Source organism: Staurois parvus, unplaced genomic scaffold, assembly GCF_062004578.1.
Source record: "Staurois parvus isolate SC_StPar_1 unplaced genomic scaffold, SC_StPar_1.0 ptg000018l, whole genome shotgun sequence".
NCBI lineage: Eukaryota > Metazoa > Chordata > Amphibia > Anura > Ranidae > Staurois > Staurois parvus.
The window spans coordinates 7,680,558-7,705,509 of NW_028317814.1; the positions used below are offsets into that span (position 1 = coordinate 7,680,558).

At 40.6% G+C, this 24,952-nt stretch overlaps 1 protein-coding gene across 2 annotated transcripts in view; it reads left to right on the forward strand.

Moving 5' to 3' along the window:
* The window catches only part of ELFN1 (extracellular leucine rich repeat and fibronectin type III domain containing 1), an 809,922-nt gene that overhangs the window by 250,381 nt on the left and 534,589 nt on the right, over positions 1-24,952 (forward strand). For both annotated transcript variants that reach the window (XM_089682377.1, XM_089682385.1), the window contains one exon: positions 14,961-15,021. The gene's annotated coding sequence lies outside the window, so the exon portion shown is untranslated. The remainder of the gene's footprint in view (positions 1-14,960; positions 15,022-24,952) is intronic.

Sequence of the window (24,952 nt, forward strand, 5' to 3'; positions counted from 1 at the left end):
TAGGATGCTGCGTACATAATGCTTATAAAATATAAATGAAATGAATACTATGCAGTTGTTTTGCATGCATTTTAGTGGCTGCACACAAATAACCCTTCTACTTGGTAATCGCTCACAGAAAATGCATCTAAAGCAGATGTAAAGGGCATTGGAAAAAAAAATTAAAAAGCACACAAGCTTTTTTTTTAACATAGCATTGTGAATAGGTCTCTATTTTATGGCTGACATAATGAGTGTTTGCATTGGGTCATCTTCCTTTAGCACATAGAATGATTCTAACAAATACTGACACAGTATTTTCCTTCTCATACTGAACAGGTGGGTCCGCAATCTGCGTAATATAGAATACTAATATCTGCGGCAGTGTGTATATTGCTGGGCATGTCTGCAATATCAATGTAACACTTGTAAGCAGGTGCAGTTAGCCACTTTGCCACTAGGTGGCTCTGTATCGGAATAGTATCTGGTAACTAGAAAAGCTACAATTTCTGGGGAAATTGTGTGAAGTGTTCTTGCCTCCACCAGTAGTCTAGGGCTTGAAAATGAGGGAGTGATGGCAGTTTAGAAATCATGTCCTGATTTTTCAGCTCACACTCTAGCTTTTGTCACTCTGCTGGCTGCTCACACACCTGGGTTCCTATGGCAACTCACTCTACAGCAAGGGCAGAGAAGAGCGGTTAAAAACAAACTGCTCTAACTTGCTCACTTCACTAGCGGTTGCCATCTTCAAATGGTTGTAGTTTAAAAATTATAAATCCTACACCGAAGAGCTTTATATTGTGAGAATCACAAGACCCAGACCTACATTGTGATGCATAGTATGTCTCTGAAACATTAAAAATGAAGGCACAGTCGCAGTTTAGAAATTGCCCTTCAAATTTGAGGTGGCTAGAGTGCAGTTTCAATGAATGTCAATGGGCAGCGTGAGTTGCAAACAAATGGTCATATTGTGAAAACTGTCAGGACTATGGCTTAGCTGTGGACATTTTTAGTGGCAGCAGGGATAGCTGAATGTTTTGTTATAAGATTTGTGTAGGTGGGCTTGAAAATGAGGGAGTGGTGGCAGTTTAGAAATCATGTCCTGATTTTTCAGCTCACACTCTAGCTTTTGTCAGCTCCCACTCTAGTTTTGAACATTCCACCATTCATTCCTATGGGACCAATTTCACCACAAAAACGCCGATATTTCGTGAACCATTCGGAGAAACGTTCCACAAAGTAATAGCACACCAATCTGGAACAATCCGCACGTTTCGGTATATTACTGTCTATGTAGTGTAAAAACTGTGGGAGGAGTTAGGGTGGTAAATTTGGCTATAATAATAAGAATATATATGTGAGATAACAGGAAGTGGTCTTGCCATGGAAGAACACTTAATTAGTTATACCTCATCTGGAATATGCAGTTCAATTTTGGGCACCAAGTCACAAAAAGAACATTGGGGAACTGGAGAAAGTACAGAGAAGGGCAACCAAGCTGATATGAGGCTTGGAGGAGCTCAGCTATGAGGAAAGATTAGAGGAACTGAATTTATTTTCTCTTGAGAAGAGGAGATTAAGGGGGGATATGATCAACATGTAGAAATAAATCAGTGGTTCATATAGTGAACTCGGTGTAGAGTTATTCACCCTGAGGTCATCACAGAGGACAACGAGGCACTCTTTACATCTGGAGGAAAAGAAATGTAATCTCCAAATATGGAAAGGTTTCTTCACAGTAAGAGCTGTGAAAATGTGGAATAGACTCCCTCAAGAGTTGGTTCTCGCAAGCTCAGTGGATTTCTTTAAAAAAGTCCTGGATTCTTTCTTAGATACACAGAATATAACTGGATACTAACATTTATAGGTAAAGTTGATCTGGGGAATATCTGATTGTCTCTCCGGGGATCAGGAAGGAATTTTTTCCCCTGCAGGAGAAAATTGGTCCATGCTTTGCTGTTTTCTTTTTGCCTTCCTGGATCTGGTGTGGGATTTTTTTTTTGTTCATGGTTGAACTGGATGAACTTTTGTCTTTTTTCAGTCAGACTAACTATGTAACATCAGATAATGACATCAGGTGTAAGGCGCCTTTTAGGTAGAGCTCTCCCACAGTGATGTCAAGGGTGAGTTAGCACCCACATAAAAGTTAGGTGGTGATGGGGACACACAGTCTTGGGGCATGGAAGCCAAACACCCCACAACTGTGATCATGTAAATAACACACATGGGCCTTGGACTGGGCAGGAGGCCAGGTGAAGTGGACCTGTATGCAGGAGATTCCGGCTGTAGACTTGTCCCTTAAGGAGGTGGGGGCTAGGGCAGATTGCAAAAGGCCTTTTAGGTCAGGCTGGAGATCCCTGGAGGGATGTACCCATTTAGAAGGTGTCCTGTAAGTACCGATGACAGATGTGCGACTAGAGGGAGATGGCTGTGAGGTGCTGCCAGGGGCGGACTGACCATTTGGAAACTCGGGCACTGCCCGAGGGCCCGGGGTCAGTAGGGGGCCCCATGAGATGCCCTGGTACCTTTTTCATAGTCTTTTTTGAGTTTGGGCAAGGACACAGGGGCCCCATGATCCCCTATTTCCCGTGGGCCCCATGAGTTGCCAGTCCGCCCCTGGGTGCTGCATGTGCTTTCAGTCATGATTACTGTGGATCATCCAATTTATGTGATTGACTGTATATGTCAAGTGACTCTGGAATGTCCTAGTGATGTGGCTGTCTTGCCATTCCCTGAACAGCACCTGTAAAGTGCAATGAAGATATCATATGTTCATTCCTACTTCTAGATATAAAGGTCTATGGCCGGAAATGTCATGAGGAGGTCTATGGCGAGAAGCAGGGTACAAGATGGCAGAGGGGTCCGCCTCAGCAGGTGGGATTGTGTTCTAGCAGGGTTAAAGTGGGGGTTGGGCCTTGTGCTTGGGCACAAAAACTAGTCAACAAAAAGGACCCTCTTACACACTCAGCTGAAATATTGCAAAAAGACAAATTACCAATTGAATACTTATATTCACTATTTATCAAGCAGACCAACTTTTTCTAGCTAAACAGTAACTGCAACTTTTTTATTTATTTAGTTTGGGGTAAAACGAATGAAGGGTTAGAATATCTACTGGGTTTTATTGCTGTTTGTGTCCCTGATGGGGTGATTTGCGCTCATTTTCTGTCCTGGTTTCAGTACGTATGGGAAAATTTCCCAAATGGTGGTACAGACAGAAATAAAAAAACAGAGATCCTAACCCTTCCACACTCTATTCAAAACAACAATAAAAAAACAAGGGGTCTTCAAAAGTTTCCGCACTTTTATCCATATACATTCACTGGCCACTGTATTAGGTACACCTGTACAATTGCTTGGTAACACAAATTGCTAATCAGTCAATCACATGGCAGCAACTGAATGCATTTAGGCATCTATTTGTGGTGAAGACGACTTGCTGAAGTTCAAACCAAGCATCAGAACGGGGAAGAAAGGGGATTTAAGTGACTTTGAATGTGGCATGGTTGTTAGTGCCAGACGGGCTGGTCTGAGTATTTCAAAAACTGCTCATCTACTGGGATTTTCACGCACAACCATCTATACAATTTACAGAGAATGGTCCGAAAAAGAGAAAAAATCCTGTGAGCAGCAGTTGTGTGGTTGAAAATGCCTTGTTGATGTCAGACATCAGAGGAGAATGGGCAGACTGGTTTGAGATGATAGAAAGGCAACAGTAAATCAAATAAATATCCGTTACAACCAAGATACGCAGAATACCATCTCTGAACACACAACACACTGAACCTTGAAGCAGATGGGCTACAGCAGCAGAAGACCACACCGAGTTTCACTCCTGTCAGCTAAGAACAGGGAACAATGCACACAGGCTCACCAAAATTGGACAATAGAAAACTGGAAAAGCATTGCATGGTCTGATGAGTCCTGATTTCAGCTGTGAAATTCAGATGTTAAGGTCAGAATTTGGCGTAAACAACATGAAAGCATCGATCCACCCTGCCTTGTATCAACGGTTCAGGCTGGTGGTGGTGTAATGGTGTGGGGATATTGTTTTGGCACACTTTGGGCCCCTTAGAACCAATTCAACAACATTTAAATGCCATGGCCTACCTGAGTATTGTTGCTGACCATGTCCATCCCTTTATGGCTACAGTGTCCCCATCTTCTGATGGGCTCCACAGTCACCAGATCACAATCCAATAGGGCACCTATGGGATGTGGTGGAATGGGAGATTTTCATCATGGATGTGCAGCCAACAAATCTGCAGCAACTGCGTGATGCTATCATGTCAATATGGACCAAAATCTTTGAGGAGTGTTTCCAACACCTTGTTGAATCTATGCCGTGAAGAATTATGGCAGTTTTGAAGGCAAAAAGGTGCTAGCAAGGTGTAGCTATTAAAGTTGCCGGTAACTGTACATCTGCAATATATACAGTTGCAAGAAAAAGTATGTGAACCCCTTGGGATTACGTGGAGTTTTGCATGAATTGGGCATAAAATGTGCTCTGAACATCATCTAAGTCACAACAATAGAAGAACACAGTCTGCTGAACATAATACTACACAAACATTAAACTCCATGTAATCCCAAGGGGTTCACATACTTTTTCTTGCCACTGTATTCCTCACCTATCCAGGTGTGTCAGAGTGCATGGTGCTGTTTGCAGAGCTGTGGGCACAGGAACAGGGGACCAATACATCCAGCAGCTTCTTCAGGGTTCAGTGCTACAAATAATTGTGACAACTTGACGCATTTTTCCAATTTGTCCAATTTTTTCCAATTTGTTCACCTGCTAATCCCCCAATGAGCCTCCAGGGTCGAGCCTGTGTGTGCCATTAGATTGTTACCCAATCCAACTAAAAATGGTAAATCAGGAGACTTTCAGTTATAGGCAATTTATGATAAAGAAGTAGATCATAACGGGAAACAGATTTTCATGACTATTGAACCAGAGATAGGCTCGTCCACTTCCCCATTACCACCATTACCGTTCCGCACCAACCCCCTTCCCCTTAACCAATTATACTAACAAAAGACATGACACCAATTTTGGAGTAAATGGCCAACATGGCCTTTTATTAACAACTCAAGTTACAATACACCAATACACCAATACACCAACCATTCCTTATAACAGAAACCCAAAGAATTGTTGTTGGTCTTCGAAGGCACCCCAAACGATCCAAAATGCACCGCACCTGCGGACAACCATATACACTAGGCCTCCAGCCAACCAACCAGCTCGGAGACAACCATACCGTCCACAGTGCAGCACCACCACCTTCCAGTTAAACCTTGGTTAACTGGGAATGTCCCCGGGCATCCCATACCACCGATGGGTCCCACACCATTGTTGTTTACCTTCCAAATAAGAACCGCCTCCAAAGACCAACAACCGCCCAGAACCAACATAATCCCCCCTCTACCTGGAGGGACCCAAAACTCACCCAAACAGGGAGGGCGGGAGGGAAGCTCGCACTCCTGCTGTCCAGCTAAACTAACGCCCCCTCACAGAACCTCCCACCCTAAGGTGCAGCAAAACCCCACCTACACCAACCTCTACCAATCATCTACCCCCCACTATCAAAACAAATCCCCCTGGAGCTAACCTTAACCCTTTCTGCTCCTCCTTCCCCCACTCTGGGCCTAGTCATGTATGCCCTGCGCTATTTCTTCTTTATTTTCGCTACGGGCATTTCTTTTATGTTTGGTATATCTCCTAGATTGTAAGCTCCAAGGATCAGGCCCTCCTATCCCTCTTGTATTGAACTGTATTGTTACTGTATTGTCTCCCTTTATATTGTAAAGCGCTGAGCAAACTGTTGGCGCTATATAAATCCTGTATAATAATAATATATGTATTGTTTGATTTTTATTTATTGCTATTCATCCACAGAATTCATCATTTAGTTATCATATGGGGAGTATAGGGTGCATACTTACAGCTTATGCTACTTACCCCTAAATGGCTCTGTTTTGCCTTACCTTCTCTAACACGCGAATTGCTGCCATGTGAAAGAAATGTCCATATACAAACTTACCTAAAATGTCCCCTTAACAGAGACATATGCCTAAATCATGTTATCTTGGCTTTCTGAGATAATTACAACAGTTTACCCTCATCCCCCAGTTGCTGCTATCTGACCTTCTCGAAAAGCCAATAAAGAAGTCGTTACAATCAGGATGAAGTCTGGTGACTATTAATGAAGGTCAGAAGGGGACAGAGTTGGCTGAAGAACAGCAGATATAGATGAGATGAGCTTTGCTACACTGATTAGTAGTACACAGACAATTTGCTGAAAAATCAGTGCACAGTACAATGGACTCTGAAGATACTGCAGGTTCCATCGCTTGTAAGGAATAAGTAGAAAATACAATTTGCATGGACATCAGGGGAAGTCCCCAATGGGCATAGGTATGGATGCTGTCCTCAGCAGCACAAAATGGCATCATCAAGATATGAGCTGATTATTTAAAGAATTTCTAAACCCACAACAGTAACATCAGTCTGTATATGCAGTAAAGCATGTTTGTTATACTCACTGTGGAACCTAAGGGGTTAATCCTCTGCATTGCATAAAAATGCTGTTTGATCCTGACTTCTCTAATCCTCCCCTTCTTTTACTGTCCCCAATCCATCTGCCATAGTACAGGGCAGCAGTGGCAAGTCTGCACATGCTCTGTTTGGTTTGCATTGCTAGAGAGTTTTTTTGGGGGGAGGGTGCATTTGATCAGCACAGGGCCAATCAGAGCTGGATAGAGGGTCAGGGGTTATGATCCTCCCCTTCTTCCAGTGCCCTCCTCTTATCTCCTGATAAGATATAGTGTGTGGAGTCACTCTGCACATGCTCAGTTTAGTGTGTATTGCTAGAGAGGTTTTATTTATCCCTTCAGAAATTGCATTTGATCAGCACAGGGCCAATCAGCACTGTCTAGACAGAGGTCAGGGGTTCTGCATCCTGCTAGAACAGAAAGAAAACTCCTCCTAGAAGCTTTAACCAGTGCTCTGCTGGACACTGATAGATGTCACAAGACTGCTGTAACTGCTGATGAGAAAAGGCATTTAGCAGTGTATATATACTAAAATAATTGCATTTCCATGTTGTGCGTACTGTGGGAGACCAGTTAGAGTGAATGCAGGGTCCTGGGTTTAGTAACACTTTAAAAATAATTCTTGCTTGAAAAAGAAAAATGCTGATTCCTGCTTGTCTCTGCAGTAGTCTTTGCTGGCATACATAGCTGAATAACAGCCAAGATGCTCATCACAAATGTCTTAAACCACTTGCAGAGAAGAGATGTGTCAGGCCAGTTCTCTAACTGAGTGCAATTGCTGGATCCAAATGTGGTGTCTGTTGTACAGTATAGTAATATATAGACACCCTGCGTTGTTGCAACAGTAAAGTGTAGATAAGACTATTAAAAAAAGTTGTTAGTACATCATGTCCGACTGCATTTTTATTTTTGCAACTTTTATTCAGACTTGGCCAAGACAATAATTTTGGTCCAGCCTCTGCAGAACGGAAAGGTGGAGAGAGAAATCCCCTTTCTGAGGCTACAAAGGAAAAGACTGAATCAGCCCATTCAGTTGAGGACCTGTGCAAATGTCCAGTTCATTTTCCCTCTTACTGCTGGCCCTGCTGGTAAAGTGTTAATAAACTCACAACAGTAAAATCAGTCTGTATATGCAGTAAAGCATGTTTGTTATACTCACTGTGGAACCTAAGGGGTTAATCCTCCGGATTGTGAAAAGAGGCTGTTTGATCCCCTCTACTCTGATCCTCCCTTTCTACCACAGTCCCCAGTCCATCTGCTGATAGTACAGAGCTCTAAGAAGCTCTCTGTACATGCTCAGTTTGGTGTGTATTGCTAGAGAGTTTTTTTTCTGGTAGGGTGCATGTGATCAGCACAGGGCCAGTCAGTACTGTCCAGAAGGTCTGAGCTCATGCAGCCTCATAGGACACTCAGAGGAGAATGAAAACTCTTCCTATAAGCTTTAACCAGTGCTCTGCTGGACACTGATAGAAGTCACAAGACTGCTCTAACTGCTGATGAGAAAAGGTTTTTAGCAGTTTATATTTACTAAATTAATTGTATTTCTATATTCTGTGTGTGGGAGACCAGACAAAGTGAATGCAGGATCCTGGGTTTAGGAACACTTTAAAGAGACAGTCATAATCAATTTTGGGTAGGTGTCAGAACTGTCTGCTAGCTCCTTAAAAATGCCATACAGTGGCAGAGTTCCCGCCATACATTATGGGTCAAAGAAACTTGCCCATTATCACATCCCTCACATATTATAAGGCCCACAATAATCTGTTCATCAATGTACTCCTTCGAAGGACTGGCCACAACTATATTTCTAAAATATAAAATTGCTGTGTGTGAGTTAAAATGGTACTAAATCCAGGACCCTGCATCTACTATATCTGGTCTCCCACAATACACACAACATGGAAATGCAATTATTTCTGTATTTATAAATTGCTCAATACCTTTTCTCATCATCAGTTAGAGCAATCTTGTGACTTCAGCAGAGCACTGGTTAAAGCCTGTAGGAGGAGTTTTCTTTCTGCTCTAGGAGGATGCAAAATCCCTGACCTCTGTCTGGACAGTGCTGATTAGCCCTGTGCTGATCACATGCACTCTCCCAAGAAATAAAAAAAAAAACCTCACTAGAAATACACACCAAACTGAGCATGTGCATGTGGCTACGGCTTCAGTCTGTCTTATCGGGTGGACATCTGAACAAGAGGAGGGGCAGAGAAGTCAAGATCAAGCGGCCTTTTTACACAATGCAGAGGATTAACCCCTTAGCTTCCACAGTGAGTATATCAAGCATGCTTTACTGCATATACAGCTTGATTTTACTGTTGTGGGCAGCGGTGTATTTAGGTTTCGTGCTGCACTAGGCAACACAAATTTGGCTCCCCCCCCCCATGGAGAGACCCTGACACCGACCAACACCCCCCTCCCCCAGGAAGAGAGCCTGACATTGACCAACAACACCCCAACGCCCCCACCCGAGAGAGCCTTTCACTATCACCGCCCCCCATACACTGGCAATCCCTCCACCCCTGCGACAGAGAAGACATCTTCACAGCTCCGGACATCCCTGGGAACAGTCAGGCTCTGCATACACCATCAAGCAGCCCACAGCCTCTCTCAGATCCCACCCAGTCCCCATGCTGCGTGTGTCCCTTGTTCCTTCCCTTCTTTCGTGGGGAGGCGCTGCCCCCCTGAAAAATGCCGCTGCCCCCCTGAAAGATACCTCTGCCCCCCCGAAAGATGCCACCCTAGGCAAGTGCCTTGTTTGCCTTGTGATAAATACGCCCCTGGTTGTGGGTTTAGTAACACTTTACGCTTGTGATGCTACATAGAAAGGTAAATATTTCTAGTTAAGCCCTTGATTGTCTGATCATTCGCATTTCGCATTCCTCTGAGGATGCTATTGGGTGAAATGCGTTGGAGCAGAGCTGAGACAGTGATGTCATCAAGTATGGCCATGATACAGAGAGGTGTCTGACTCGTGGAGTGTTTGATTACATTGGGCAGCACAGTGGCTTAACGGTTAGCACATCCGCTTGGCAGTACTAGGGTCGTTGGTTCAAATCCCAACCACGGCACCACCTGCCTGGAGTTTGCATGTTCTCCCTGTGCCTATGTGGGTTTCCTTGGGGTACTCTGATTTCCTCCCACAGACATGCTGGTAGGTTCATTGGCTCCTGTCTAAATTGGTCCTAGTATGTGTATGTATGAATGTAAGTTAGGGACCTTAGATTGTACACCCCTTGAGGGTTAGGGACTGATGTGAATGTACAATATATATGTAAAGCGCTGCATAAATTGAGGATGCTATATAAGTACCTGTAATAAATGAATAATTAAATTTATTACTACTTGAAATTCGTAGATGCACAATCTTGTTTATAATAAATATTTTAAGGCAGGGGCGGACTGACAACTCAAGGGGGCCCCCGGGCAATAGGGGATCATGGGGCCCTTGTGTCCTTGCCCAAACTCAAAAAAGCCTATGAAAAAGGTACCAGGGGCATCTCATGGGGCCCCCTACTGACCCTGGGCACTCGGGCAGTGCCCGAGTTTCCAAATGGTCAGTCCACCACTGTTTTAAGGGATCATGCAATATGGCCATTTTTACTTTGCATGTATTGGCTATGATTGCAGACATTATGTAGTAACATTGGACTGCAAGTTTTTTTAAACATAAAGATCCACAGATTGCAGCAAAGTCTTAACCCCTGAGAAGCCAGACAGGGCGGTGTGGTGTTGCTGAAACAATATTACTGAAAGAGATTGGGCCTATGTTGTGTGGCCACAGTCTCTGGAACCTGTGTGCTCACTGGTCTGGTAGAGGTGCACCAAAGTGGCTGAAAAAAGGCAGTGGGAGATCTACACTGGATACTGTGTCCTGGTGAACTTTTTGTGAATGTTTATAGTATTCATTTAAAGCAGAAGTCACTTTATATGTTGATGGAGGACACTGAAGTTACTAGCTAGCAGGCGATGTGCATTTGCTTTTAACGCACAAAGAACTGGATTGATCATTTTGATTCATTTATTTAGATCGCATGTATCACTTTGTTATTGCACACGGCACTTTTTATTATTATTTTTTGCACTGATAATTTTAATTGAGGAATTTTGTAAACATTTCATGACATATTTTGCAGAGTTGTTCACCTGAGGACATCTATTTTATTTGAATTGATCCTCCACATTGCCTAATTTTGTGGACCTTGTAAGACCAACTTGATATCACGATTGAAGCACTCTAGCTAGCTTTAAGATCTCCCCACCAAAGTTCCGAATTCTGTTTCCTGCCTTGAAAGTGATTGTAGCACAGCAAGATGTGACCTACGTAAAAAAATTGAAAATCTATCAGGTACAGGGGTCTCCTGAGTTATAGGTCTCCTGACCTTTAAAGTCACCAATCACAACACGTTGAGAAAAATGACATTACTGTTTCGAAGCACATTGATTTTGCTATATTAAAATGTAAAAAAAAATCACATTGTCTTACTTATGAAGCTGAAATCTGTCGACTTTATGCTAAATGTGTATGTAACATTTAATTTACAGACTGATTAACCCAAGTCCCTGTCTTCCTCGTTATTGCAATTTGCAACGCAAATCACTGCACTTTCACAGATGCATTTCATAAATACAGATTAACAAATGAATTCTAGTAGTTGTCTTCTGCAAGGAATATGGATTTTACATCAGTGTAAGCCCCATCGTTTTATACACACTGTCAACAGTGTTTTGCCATCTTCATATATAATATAGCAGGGGCTATGGAGGCCAAACACAATAGATTCAAAAGTTTATGGGGTTAAATGGTAGAATAGAACAAAGCACATAATACTTAATTACTATTGTGGTCTTAATGAATTTATTTCAGTGAGTCAGCTAGTTCCCCCGGTCACCTAACACATCACATGTAACATTCTTCAGTCCATTCTGATGATCTCATCAATGTGAACCATTTATGGACTACAAGATAGGCAGGTCTTTTACAGGGCTCCAAATCGATGACTAGATCTAATGAATAAGATATAGGAGGGGAGAGCAGAGGTTTCTGTTAAAAATTCAATGATCACTGATGGAAAAATATGTCAGTATGAGCAAATCAATACATGTTTCATGCTATCGTGAACACAGAGAATTGTTTTTTTGTTCTCTGGTTTATTTATTTCTGATTCATGTTTTTTCCCTATTTACACCCAATGTGTATCATGTTTGTTTTAGTTTTTCTTTTTTACTATTTTTTTATTCCTTTATTATTGTTCTTTTTATATTGTATTTTGTAACTAATTTCACTCTTCGTTTCCAACATTATTTGTTTTACTTTTTCTTCTTTATTTTTCTGATCTTTGAATGTACTATCAGAAGTATAGCTTAGATATACATGGTAAAAAAGAAGGCAGGAACAGTTGTAATTTGTAGAGGTTGCAGGTGCAGAAATAGTTATAGACCAAACCTGTCCAAAGTTGTGTCATTAATATTATTGTGCTTTTATATTGTATTTTGTAACTAATTTCACTCTTCGTTTCCAACATTATTTGTTTTACTTTTTCTTCTTTATTTTTCTGATCTTTGAATGTCCTATCAGAATTATAGCTTAGATTTACATAGTAAAAAAGAAGGCAGGAACAGTCATAATTTGTAGAGGTTGCAGGTGGTGAAATAATGTTAGATCAAACCTGTCCAAAGGTGTGTCATTCTTAAAACCGATTTCAAAGGAAAAAAAAACCTCTTGTAACCCAAGCACCGCTACCGGACAGCAAGGGGTTTATTTACTAAAGCTGGAGAGTCCAAAATCAGACTCCCTTCTGCATAGAAACCAATCAGCTTCCAGGTTTCGTTGCCAAAGCTTCATTGAACAAGTTGAGGTTAGAAGCTGATTGGTTTCTATGCAGAAGGGAGTCTGATTTTGGACTTTCCAGCTTTAGTAAATAAACCCCCAAGGGTCCGGACTTCATTCCAGACTGCACTTCTTTAAAGCAATAAATGCTTGTCCAGAACCCAACCCAATATGGCCAGAACAGTCAACTTTTGTACGCCTGTTGGGGTAAATCCTTCTCTCAAGACTAGTGTTCCCTGGATTCGATTTAAACAAGTTATATCATTAGAATTTTTTATTTTACAGTTCTGTCCCCTATTAAACAAAGTATATGTAGTACTTTTCCCTTTCTTTATAAGTGCTTTCTATGGCTTGTCCCCCCTATCCAAGTTACCCTTTTAATTTTGAATGTGTCCAGGCTTGGTCCAGGAGGGCGAACTGCACGATGGCTGTCCTCCCTTTTCTGGCCATCTGGATAAGGGCCTGGTTGGAATTTTAAAGGGGAACCGTACGCCATTTACATTGGACTACTCCATAACATCATGTTCTTCTTCAAGGCATCCTTCAAACATTTAAAGGATTTAATGTTATTTAAAAAGCTGTGTATTTTCAGTGTTGTAGTTTAAGCTGCATGAAAAGACCCTCTCCCTATTGAATGGCATTTTTACAAAATTTTGTTTGTATGGGTACATGTCCCCCATGGCAATGCCCAGCAACTTATGTCCTTTTTCAACGATGTCCTGCCTATTAGCCTTGAAAATGCCTGAAAAAAATAGCTATTTTGGCCTTCTATAGACTTCAATTCCCCACACAACATGGCTAAAACCACATCTGACTAAGTTAGCTCATCTCACAAATAAAAAGGACACAAAGCAAGAGCTGGTAATAGCCCATACATACCAGATCATATATTTGATTAGTCGTCTCACTCTAAGCTGCTAAAAGCTCATTTTTGATTGGCTGCTCTTTACACTTTTTTTTTGTAAATAATCATATCGGTACTTTGTTAGCTCCTATAAAGCAGGCACATCTGTTGTGTCCATTCAGGAGATCAAACATCACTTTTGCTGAGTATCCATTTTGCCATTTTGTACTAGGTATTGTAATCTAGTTAAAAGCCAGGTACTGGAGGATCCTAGTGATGTGTTGCACTTTGACCAGTAAGTCCATGCTGTTTTTTGGAGTGATATTTCGCTGAACAATGAGATCTAAGGCAAAAACAGCAGAGTTGGATGCAGCTTTGAAGGGTGAAGGTAACATGGCCTGAAACTTTAGCCCTCTTTACTGAAATAAATGTGTGGATTTTCATTTGGAAGTAATCAATAATTCATGTGGCTTTTCTTCAATACCTAGAGTTGAACTTTAACTCCCCAACCGACAGTTCAATTCACAACAACTAGCTAGTGGCATTCTGCATCTGCTGTCTGTTTCTGTGGATTACATAGAAGGGTCTAATAACAGAGGTTTTAAAGGCTGCTAGGCTTGACACCAGAGCACTGAAGCTTGAAAATGTGGAAGCACAGTTTTCTTGCTGCGATACATGTAATCCCCCCAGTGCATTCAATTTAGGCAAAGTATAACCATTAAGGACACAATCTTGGTAGGTGGATTATGGAATAAGGTACCCATATAAAGTGGTGGCCATATAAAGTCAATTTTTAGGCTGATAGCATAATAACTTGAGCATTGCTTAGGAGAGTCTATTACTATAGGAAGGAAGAATAATAATATTAGAGGTCTTGAGATTCAGTAGGAAAACAATTTATATTCCTGAAAATATAACATGATTTTCACATGGTAACTAATATGTTCAAAACTAGAACAACTGTTTTAATTCATAAACAATCAACAGTTTCAATCTTGCTCTGAATATCAAAATGGAGTGGCATCTAGAATGTCCATGGGACATAGTATAGCAGAGATCATACAGGCTTTTGAATGTTTTTGGGAAGTAGGGGGGCAAAATCAGCATTTATCCTAGACATGCTGTAGTAGAGTGATATTTTCCAGGAACTAGATAATTACTGGATGTTATCCATGCATCTGTTTATACCTTTATTTTATACATACTATATGCAGTTTGCTTAAGGTAATCCCAATACCACTTATGAATTTCCATATTTGGAACACAGCGCTGAGCAAACCCTTTGGCGCTATATAAACTCGATGTAATATTAATAATAACAAGTAGTACAGGCACTTTACAAGTTTTCATTCACCTCTGTAGCTATAGATATTGTGGAGAACATCCTTTTCAAAGTTCACAACACAGGCAGTAAAATAATAGCTCTTTTCCTATTACCTTTTATTGCTGCAGAATCTTGGTAGCCTGCCAGCCCTTTATTGTAAACACACAGTCTGTAAACTTAAGTTGTTAGAAACCAACTGAAACTTGACTTCAGAGTCTTAGTTGTGAGCTTTGAGGATGAATTACTTCACAGTACAAGCAGCTAGAAAGATCACAGATTATTTGCTTTACCACTCTTTTACTGCTTTTTAAAAATATGTGAATACTTTAATGTTCATAGTGTGGGCAACTTCTACTTGCAGGTTTGTGTATTTTGACATATTTATTTAAAACAATTAATTCTGAATTTTATTTTTGATTCTTTTTCAGATAATGTCAAGTGATTTGGAGGGCCTGTTAGCAAAGGAAAGGAAAGAAACAGGTTAAAAAGGTAAAACAATATACTTTAATGCTATTGTTAACAAACTATTATTGATTTTATGCGGCTTAAATAACATGGTGCAAAGTGATGTTGTGAATTATATTGGGCTTTGAATTAACCTGTCATGAGCCTAATTGCTATTGTTAAATAACTACTGTATATGTTTTATTATTTTCTGTAGCTCATTGTAGCATTTCCTGTTTGACTCTTCAGCTTAGATTACACTAGCAATCCTTTAGCTTTCAGGAATTCATCAGGATCTCAAAGTGAAATAGGAAGATACTTACCATCTCCTATGGCATTGCCCCATCGCTGGCCGAACTAAGTAGGTGTCAATTCTGCAGTATTTAGGCAGCAAGGGAGTGACACTGTAGTAGAAAAATAGTCTTTTTAGCGATTCTGTTGCTGCTGATTTGCGGGCATCAACAGATCTGTGAAGGATAGTTCTCAAAGTAGACCTGTGAATCAGAATCCCCTTTAGATTCCTGCAGTAAACAATAAGTGTTTTGGACAAAATATTTTTTTTTGACTCAGAAAGACTGATTCAATTTATATGGATGGGCTAAAATGTTATGTTAACCCTGCAGATGCACACATCTAGGGAATGTTTCTCGCTGTCTGACCCAGGGGCTGGAGTTCTAGATTTAGTCTCCTTGTATCCAATTTGCACCATGCTATTAAACAGCTCATGTTTTGCTTTGTAACATAATGAAACGTTCTTGTATAGTGGCTTATGTCTGTTAAGTGAAAATGATCACATCTTCTAATGTGAAAATACAAATTTAATTTGCATATAAATTTAATTTGAAAATGCATGTCTAATTTTGATTATATTTAGCATTTTTTCCACCTGTAGACAGCATGTTGCCTCAGACTTTTGGTAGCACAACAGTCAAAATGACTCATTGCACTATCTGAGCTAATTACAATTAGAGTACATAGCTGAGATAGGAAATGCTCATTGGACAAGTAAATAAGTGTTTATTTTCAGCCAATCAGAAGCTTGTTATGAGTTTGTTCTCAAAAAATAATGGCAGTTTATAAAGAATGTATCACTGAAAGGGCCATTGATGGGTCATCCTTCTTAAGATGTTAGTTCTCTGGCTGTCATGCTGGCCTAGAAGAATACATATTTCTGACATTTTACTGACTTCCTGGCCTGCATAGTTGTTCTGAGTACCTTCCCAGTAATGGTCCATTGTCTGCAAGGTCCCTTGTCGGAGCCGACTTCTTCACTCTGTTTCTTTCGGGTGCCAGTCTTGGACCATCTTGATTGGCCATCACAGGATGACATAACTCACATGCATGTGCAGGAATTCAGTCATCCCAACAGGCACTTTGCCAAAAACTGAGATGTGCATGGACTGCACATTATACATTCTACAGAACACAGCAAGCAGGTATTGATGTTTTTATTGCATGTATTTGCTGCGATAAATGCCCTTCCTGCTTGTAAGCTGTTTAGTTCCTCTTTAAGACCCTATCATTTTCAGTAGGAAATCAGCAATGGCAACCCATATTCTTTTCAATACAAGTTAACTTTAAAGCAAATTGGGTCAAATCAACAGGTTTTCTTTAACACCCCAATCCACAGGGAGCATACACTTACATTTCCTATATTCGCTTTAGCACCAGGAACCAAAGGACATACTTGGAACCCTCAGGTATAGAGAAGCATGTGATTCCGCCATTTGACAACACTGGGCAAATCAGAACTGTTGCATAGGGGATCCATAGCCCCATGTAATAAATTACTCTAGTGGCTTGTAGCCAAAACTGGACTTTCCTTTTGCTCCCAGTGGATGAACAAAGCGGCAAGGGAGTTAAAGGATGGAAAGTGTATGCTATTGATGATGTCGGGGCTAAAGCAAACCTTGCATGGACAAATCACAGTAAGCTTTCTGTCTATCACAAGGGTCCGGTTCTTCACTTAATGCATAATGTACCTAGTTTTTCTAGTTTATAATAGCAAAACTGTTGTAGCCACTTCTGTTGTGAGTCTCTATTGTCCCCTTCTGACTGAACAGTAAAATACAATGTAGGGAAACTAATCTGTATACTGGAGGTTGTACAACATAAATGCTTAGCAGACAACATTGGAAATTCACCGTGAACATTTACTGGGGCCAGTTATTAACAGCAAGTATGACAATGGATCCACTTGAGGTCCACAATGCTCTGGAGTCTTTCAATGCAGATGTGGGCTCAAACCTCACTCACTTCAAAATTTTCTTAAAGCACGTATCCAAAAAAGGGAGGACCACACACCAAGATGTCTCACTGTAACACTCATTTATTTTCACAAAGCTTGCATGGTCCGCTAGAAATGCTCCCTATAAAGCGTTGTGCTAGTATAGAGTCTACTCATTGAAGGTACACACGTATGCTTGTTGTGTTTGCTCCTAACAACTGACCCTAAAAGCATATACGAAGGTATGGCAGGGAGGAGATGCAGATGTGGATCCTGGTGACACCATAAGAGAGTTTGACTTTGACATGAATTTATGGTAATTGAGTTTTTCCAAAGGACGGTCCCTTGTTTTTGGTTACAGAAAAACAGCAAATGGCTGATATCTGGTTATCACTATGTGAACTAAATCTAGTTATGTTACCTGATATAAACTCGGAAAAATGTTTTGCTGTCTAAAAATGAGTTTTTTTTCCTGCCTCACCATTTCTAAGTTGTGATTTAACTTTTCTCATTATTTTGTAAACCGTAAGTGACCTACTGTCTGCCCTCATCATTATTGCAAAGCGCACAGCTAAGAGTCACAGATGAAACACTTTATATCTTTAAACCTCTTCAGTTATAATTAGCACATTTTGAGCTGATAATCATTTTATATGTTTTGCTGTTATAACATCACTAGTATGTTTACCTGGATTTAAAAAAAAGAGACTGTGTTCATTGCTGACCTAGGTCTAGAGAAAGCATTGGGTCGGAATTACTGTACTAGAAGGAAATGTACAGGTCCGGGGGAAATTGCTATGAAGATGATTGGCACCCTTGTGTTGTGAATTTACCATAATACGTGGATGTTTGTGTACCCATAAAACAAAATCTCCTAACTTCGTTGTAGTTATTAGTCATACTTAACTGGGCTTGTTGTTCTAAAATGTTTAAGATGTTTTGATGCTTATTCAGGCAGTTTGTTCAGTCTCAATGTTTCAGTAATACACCTTAGCATTTCTAGTTCCATGGGTAACTCAATCACCTTAATTCAATGATCACAGAATGTGTCAAGGCAGATGTTGATTTCCCAAGTATAAAGTTTATAAATACTCTCCTAATCCCATAATCCAATCACCATGGTGTCATGAAGGTTGGGAGAGTTGTTAATTGTTTGAGCTATAGGGCAGAAGGCAGATGTTGATTGTTCAAGAATATGATAGTGTGAAAGTTTGTGGAAACACCCGGTTCTATTTACATAATCTAATCACCATGGTTCCTTAAAGTTTGGAACAGTTGATAATTACTGAGCTATAGAAATATAGTTGCAAATTGTCAAATTGCCGGGGAGAGATTTAAACATTATATGTGGGTGATAAATGGTGCTGAAGGTCTTCTATCCAATTTATGGATGGTTGTTCAAGTTTGATCTCTATCAAGTATCTTTCCAACTGGTTGTCCTCTGTCCAAAATTTGTACCTGACTATCTTTGAAAGAATGTCCCAATCACATAGCAAGTACAGTTTAAGGTAACTAACCATTACTAGTTATTATATACAGTATAACAATACACTACTATGTAATTCTTTATTGTACACAAATACTTTAAATATGTGCTGGACAGCTTAACAAAAGAATTTCAAATGAAAAACAACAAATAATAATAGACAGCTCATATGATAATGTATAAAAAATAAAATTTGTACGTCAAACAAGATGGAACATGAAACAATAGCCCATATCTCTTCTTCTGGCTATACCAAGGACTTAGATAAATGAGATCCTTCTCACACTTTTTTTTAAGTTATCTGTTAGAGTTTGCATTCATGTTCAAGCCATATGCTGTATTCCCCATTTCCAGTATGCATGGATCATAGGCATTTTGATGTTTTATACTTTATAAGTAAATACGTAATGTATGTGTTTAGATTATATATTTAAAACAATAAAAAAAAATAAAATTTGAAAAGCACCACAACTACCTACTAAGGTATATAAGGCACATGTGCCAAGCAAAGGATCAGTTTAAATCTGCAAGATAGCCAGCACTCCATGAACAGCAAAAATCAGTTGATTTTATTCGAATGAAAATACAATGTAGTTTAACATTTCAAGATTTAGGACCTTTTTTTACAATACGACTCAAAAATATTACACTACATGGCATCAAGGCTTTTTTTCTCAGAGAACAGGTGCAGGAACTCCCCCTTTCCGAGTCACCTTGTGTGTCCACCCCCTACCCACCTCTCAGCATCATTCCTGAGTCATATCCCTTATTCCCCTCCCAGTACAGCTCTGTTTAGAGAATATAGAACCAAGTGTCATTTTGTGGTGCTAATTACTGTAGTTATTATGGAATTTGCTACTGATAACAAGAAAGGCAGTAAAATAGATCTCCTGTAGCTAGCAGCAATAGATCCACTCAAGCAACAATAGACTCCCAACAGCCAGCATCAATAGGTCCTCCAGCAGCCAGCAATAATAGACTCCTCAATCAACAGCGGATCTCTCCCAGCAATGACTGACACCCCAGTAACATAAGAACCACCCCAGCAACAATAGATCCCCCACCAGCAGCAATAGTCCTCCCTAGCAACAATAGACCCCCTGTCAAAAATAGATCCTCTCCAGCAACAATAGATCCCCCAGCAGCCAGCATCAAAAGACTCTCTGGCACCCCTTGTGATTACATACATTCAGTGCTGGAGGTGCTGGAACTACGTTCCGCCACGTTTCCGCTGAAAAAAAGCCCTGCATGGTATTATCTGAATAAAAGCAATTGCCTTTTGGTATATACAAAATACCTTCTACCTTGACAAATGTGGCCTCGGCGCTTACTAAGGCACATTATTTTGTAACCTTAGAGGTATGTGCGTTGGTGGAAAAACAGCGCAAGCATATAAAGCAAAAGAATGGTGACCATGGCACAAAACGAGGTACAGAATACATAGCGTAACAGAAAGTACAGTTATGTCACAAACAAAATTGAGATAATAAAACATAAACACCCCTACCACCAGTGAATCTAGTGAGAGCACCCTGCTATTCAGCTGGGTTTGTTGATGCATTGACCATGGCTTTTGATCTTTTGTTTTTATATGGGCTATCTGTGCCATCTGTAAAGGCAAAGTCTACTTAAAGCTAAGGTCAAAGCAGCAGGTTCAGTTAAATGTCACCCCCCCCCCCCCATCACCACTTCCTATACCTAGATCCCCTTTGCTCCCACTCTGCGTTCACCTGTTGGAGTAAAGAGAAGAATTTCTGTGTAAGCTTTGGTATGGTCAGAGCTTACACTAGGTTAGACTTTTCCTCACCTTGGGTTACTATGGTCACCACTCTTTACATGTTCCTGTTTGCCCTGATTAACCTTGATTAACCTTCAGGCAGCCTACACTGCTACTGTAAGGAACACAAATAAATACATCTAAGTTAAAAAAAACAGAAAAGAGTAAAGCCAATGTTTATTGTACATTAAGTTTACGTTTTTTTTGACTGTTGCTCTTCATTTTGCACTTAGGTCAAAATGTTTTTTATTTTGGATAGCATAAGGGAGGATTATAACCTCCTGTAAGCTTTTTTTTCTTGTCATTTCTAGCTATGTCCCATTTGGGGAGTTTTCCTTCACTTCCTGTCCTTTAAACAAAACAGGAAGTGAAAGGAAATCCCTACACCCTGGTCACTGGAACTAGTTTTGCCATTGGAAGAACCCCTCTCTATTTCTCTTCTGGTGATAACACAAACTTTGTGATTTTGTGCCCGGCTTAATAACAGTGGAAGACAATGTCAGGTTCTGATCCTTAAGGTAGCGGTAGAGGGGCAATGGATGTGGATTTTCACACATTATTAAAATGTGGACAACATCTTTACTTGACCCCAATTGTTCTGTATTCGGCAGCTCACCACAGAGACAGGGATCCCCCAGCAGAAGACATTTACATTAAGAAATCCAAGTACAATAGGTCAATAAATGCGTCAAATGAAAAATCCTTAGGATTCCAAAGTTTTTATTATTATTCATCTGGCTACTGGTTTCCTGCAAGGTGTTAGCTGTCCTTTGCCCTACTTGTTGTAACCCGTTGAACAATTAAGACATTGGGCTCCTAAGAATTTTTCATTTGTTGCTGTCTTTGACCTATTGCACCTAGATTCTGATCCTTGACTTGTGAAACTGTTGTTGCAGGGTTCCTCAGGACCCCCAGACACCAGGTGCCACACTATGGCAATTCCAACTTTTAGAAAAGCCAGCGTTGAGGCACATGCAATGTGTAGATATACATAATTAGGAGGAGCATGCATTGTATTGAGGGATGCGGTGACACGTTCTTCATTTCTGGGAAGTTGCTTAACCCTGGGGTACTGGGGACTCCTGGGGTGCCCTGCAGCAACAGACTGACAAGTCCTAGGTAGTAATCAGAACCTGGCAGTGGCACGTCTTCCTTTGAAAGGTTATTTCTGGGTCTTGGGAATAGCGACAAGTTTGCTTTAAAGAAGTCTGAGTAGTGCTCGCTAACCAATGGCCTTTCTCTTCTCGCTTCGCGACCATGATCAAAAGCTATGATAATATATTCTTTTGGCGGAAGTTCACACAGTGTTCCAATTGACATTTTCCTTTCTGTCTGCCTATGACTCTTATTCCTGCCTATTATTCCTGCTTATGAGGATGCTGGTTTAAAGCGACTAAGTGAGCTGGCTTCACCTTTCAAGTGAGCGCCGTGCTTCACAGAACTTCGCGCCAGACGGCTGCCTGCAATTTTATTTTCAGCTTTCTTGTGTCGGTGTTTTTTTTTTTTTTTTTTAACTGTGAAATGAATCCTGTGATATAATGAAAAACTTGTGTTTAATATTTCATACATTTCCCCTTGCAGAAGAGTCCTGTGAGACCAAGCTATGGCTCTCGAGCCTGTATCTCTCATCTCTTCCAGTGCTTCAGCCATCAACAAATAAAATCATCTAGAGAAGAGCTAAGCGGTGAAACACCTTCACTTTTCATTATCAGCCCTGCCACTGTTATTTAAGGAAGCAGGAAACACATGAGTTCCCTCAAAGGGAAACTCCAGTCAAAAAAGATTTTTTATTATATCTTTATATAGAAATAATATTGTGTAGGGTATATAGACCCTAACAGTGAACTTCTCTTATTTGCTTCCTTTTGGTCTGTTAGATGTGTCATTGAAAGCGTTATGTTATATATGTTTGATAAGTGCCAAATCTTGCCAAAAATCCTGCAAGCTGATAACTTCCTATGCCCTTTACCTGTTCATTGGTATCAGTTATTATCTCTGAGGACCACAGAAACCCACCCTCTATGTTATGGAAAAGACAACCATAGGATATCTATATAGTCCTGCCCTAGGGTTACAATCATGGCTCCCTTCATAGACACGGTGGATTTAAAGTGGATACTAAACCCTCAACTGTAAAATTAGTCTGTATATGCAGTACAGCATGCTTGTTATACTTACTGTGGAACCTAAGGGGTTAATCTTCCGCATTGTGTAAAAAGGCTGTTTGATCCTGTCTTCTCTAATCCTCCCCTTCTTTTACTGTCCCCAATTCATCTGCCATAGTACAGGGCAGCAGTGGCAAGTCTTCACATGCTATGTTTGGTGTGTATTGCTAGAGAGTTTTTTGGGGGGGAGGGTGCATGTGATCAGCACAGGGCCAATCAGCGCTGTCTGGACAGAGGTTCAGGGGTTATGCAGCCCCATAGGACAGTCAGAGGAGAATGAAAACTCCACCTACAAGATTAACCAGTGCTCAGCTGGGCACACAGTCACAAGACTGCTATATACCGTTGATGAGGAAAGGTATTTAGTTTATATTTCTTAGGATAATTGCATTTCCATGTTCTGTGTACTGTGGAAAACCTGATATAGTGAATGGAGAATTCTGGGTTTAGTAACACTTTAAGGGGCGTTGTCATCCTAGGACCCTAGGACAGGAAGTGTGTTAATGGCAGAATTTCCAGGTTACAATAAAGGAAGAAAGACTGAGATAAGGAAACTAATGCAGCCATCACACGACCTGTTCACACCATATACTTTGGGTGGTGCTAGGCAGCCTTGTCCAACACATTCCCATTGCATAGACTAGGCAATTTGCTCCTGAACAACAAACAACGTCAGAAGCGTCTTACCTGGGCTAAAGAAAAACAGACTTGGTCCAAAGTCCTCTTTTCTGATGAGAGCAACTTTTGCATCTCATTTAGGAACCAAGGACCCAGAGTATGGAGGAAGAATGGAGAGGCACACACTGCAAGATGCTTGAAGTCCAGTGTGAAGTTTCCACAGTCTGTGTTGATTTGGGGAGCCATGTCATCTGCTGGTGTTGGTCCACTGTGCTTCATTAAGTCCAGGGTCAACGCAGCCATCTACCAGGAGATTTTGGAGCACTTCATGCTTCCTTTTGCAGACGAGCTTTATGGGGATGCTGACTTCATTTTCCAGCAGGACTTGGCACCTGCCCACACTGCCAAAAGTACCAAAACCTGGTTCAATGACCGTGGGATTACTGTGCTTGATTGACTAGCAAACTCGCCTGACTTGAACCCCATAGAGAATCTATGGGGCATTGTCAAGAGAAAGATGAGAGACATGAGACCGAACAATGCAGAAGAGCTGAAGGCTGCTATTGAAGCATCCTGGTCTTCCATAACACCCCAGCAGTGCCACAGGCTGATAGCTTCCATGCCACGCCGCATTGAGGCAGTAATTGCTGCAAAAGGGGCCCACACCAAGTACTGAGTACATATGCATGCTTATACTTTTCAGAGGTCCGATATTGTTCTATATACAATCCTTGTTTTATTGATTGCATGTAATATTCTAATTTTCTGAGATTGTGGATTTGGGGTTTTCATGAGCTGTAAGCCATAATCATAATAATTATGACAAATCATGGCTTGCTTTGCATGTAATGAGTCTATCTCATATATTAGTTTTACCTTTTAAGCTGCATTACTGGAATAACTGAACTTTTGCACGATATTCTAATTTTTCGAGTTTCACCTGTGTATACAGTATATATATATATATATATATATATATATATATATATATGTACACTGTATATATAGATCTAAAGTGAGATTTAGTGATGACTCTCCTGTATTGCTCACTGTTGTTACTGATGGGGATTCCAACATGAGGAAGCAACGCCATGCCTCTACCAAGATGGCATCCATCACACAGTGCAACACATATCATGGCAAGTCAGTAATGGGGAAAGAGCTTCAAAGTGACCTTAGCAATGCTGGTGACTAGTACTTTGTCTTCCATCCTGTGATCGTTAGATAGCATCTCTAAAGTTATCTCTAGCCATCTGTTTCAGTAATTTATACAGGTTTTGGATCCTTCCTTTTTATAAATGGGCAGCTTTTTTTTGTTCATTGCAAAAAGAAAACACAGTGGCATGTTATGGCAAGAGATAACCTCTTTATACTGAAACTCACTAAACTGTGTGACATTCATATAGACATTCTTAAGGACACCTTTTTACCCAGATGTTTGCACCTGTTTTGTGCAGTCCCAGTGCAAAGGCAGTCGGCAGATGCCTTCAATTGTCTTTCACATTTTGTTTTTTCCTAGTGTTTTGCACCCAGCTTTTTATGTTCAGAGGTTTAAAATGGTTTCACAGGCAATTGCACATCATTATTGCTACCTAAATAGGATCCATACTCCATTTTGTCTGAACAAAAAAAAAGGCTGTAAGAAAATGACAACACAGAGACCAGATACAAATTCTCTGTATGTTTCTGTTTATACTGACATT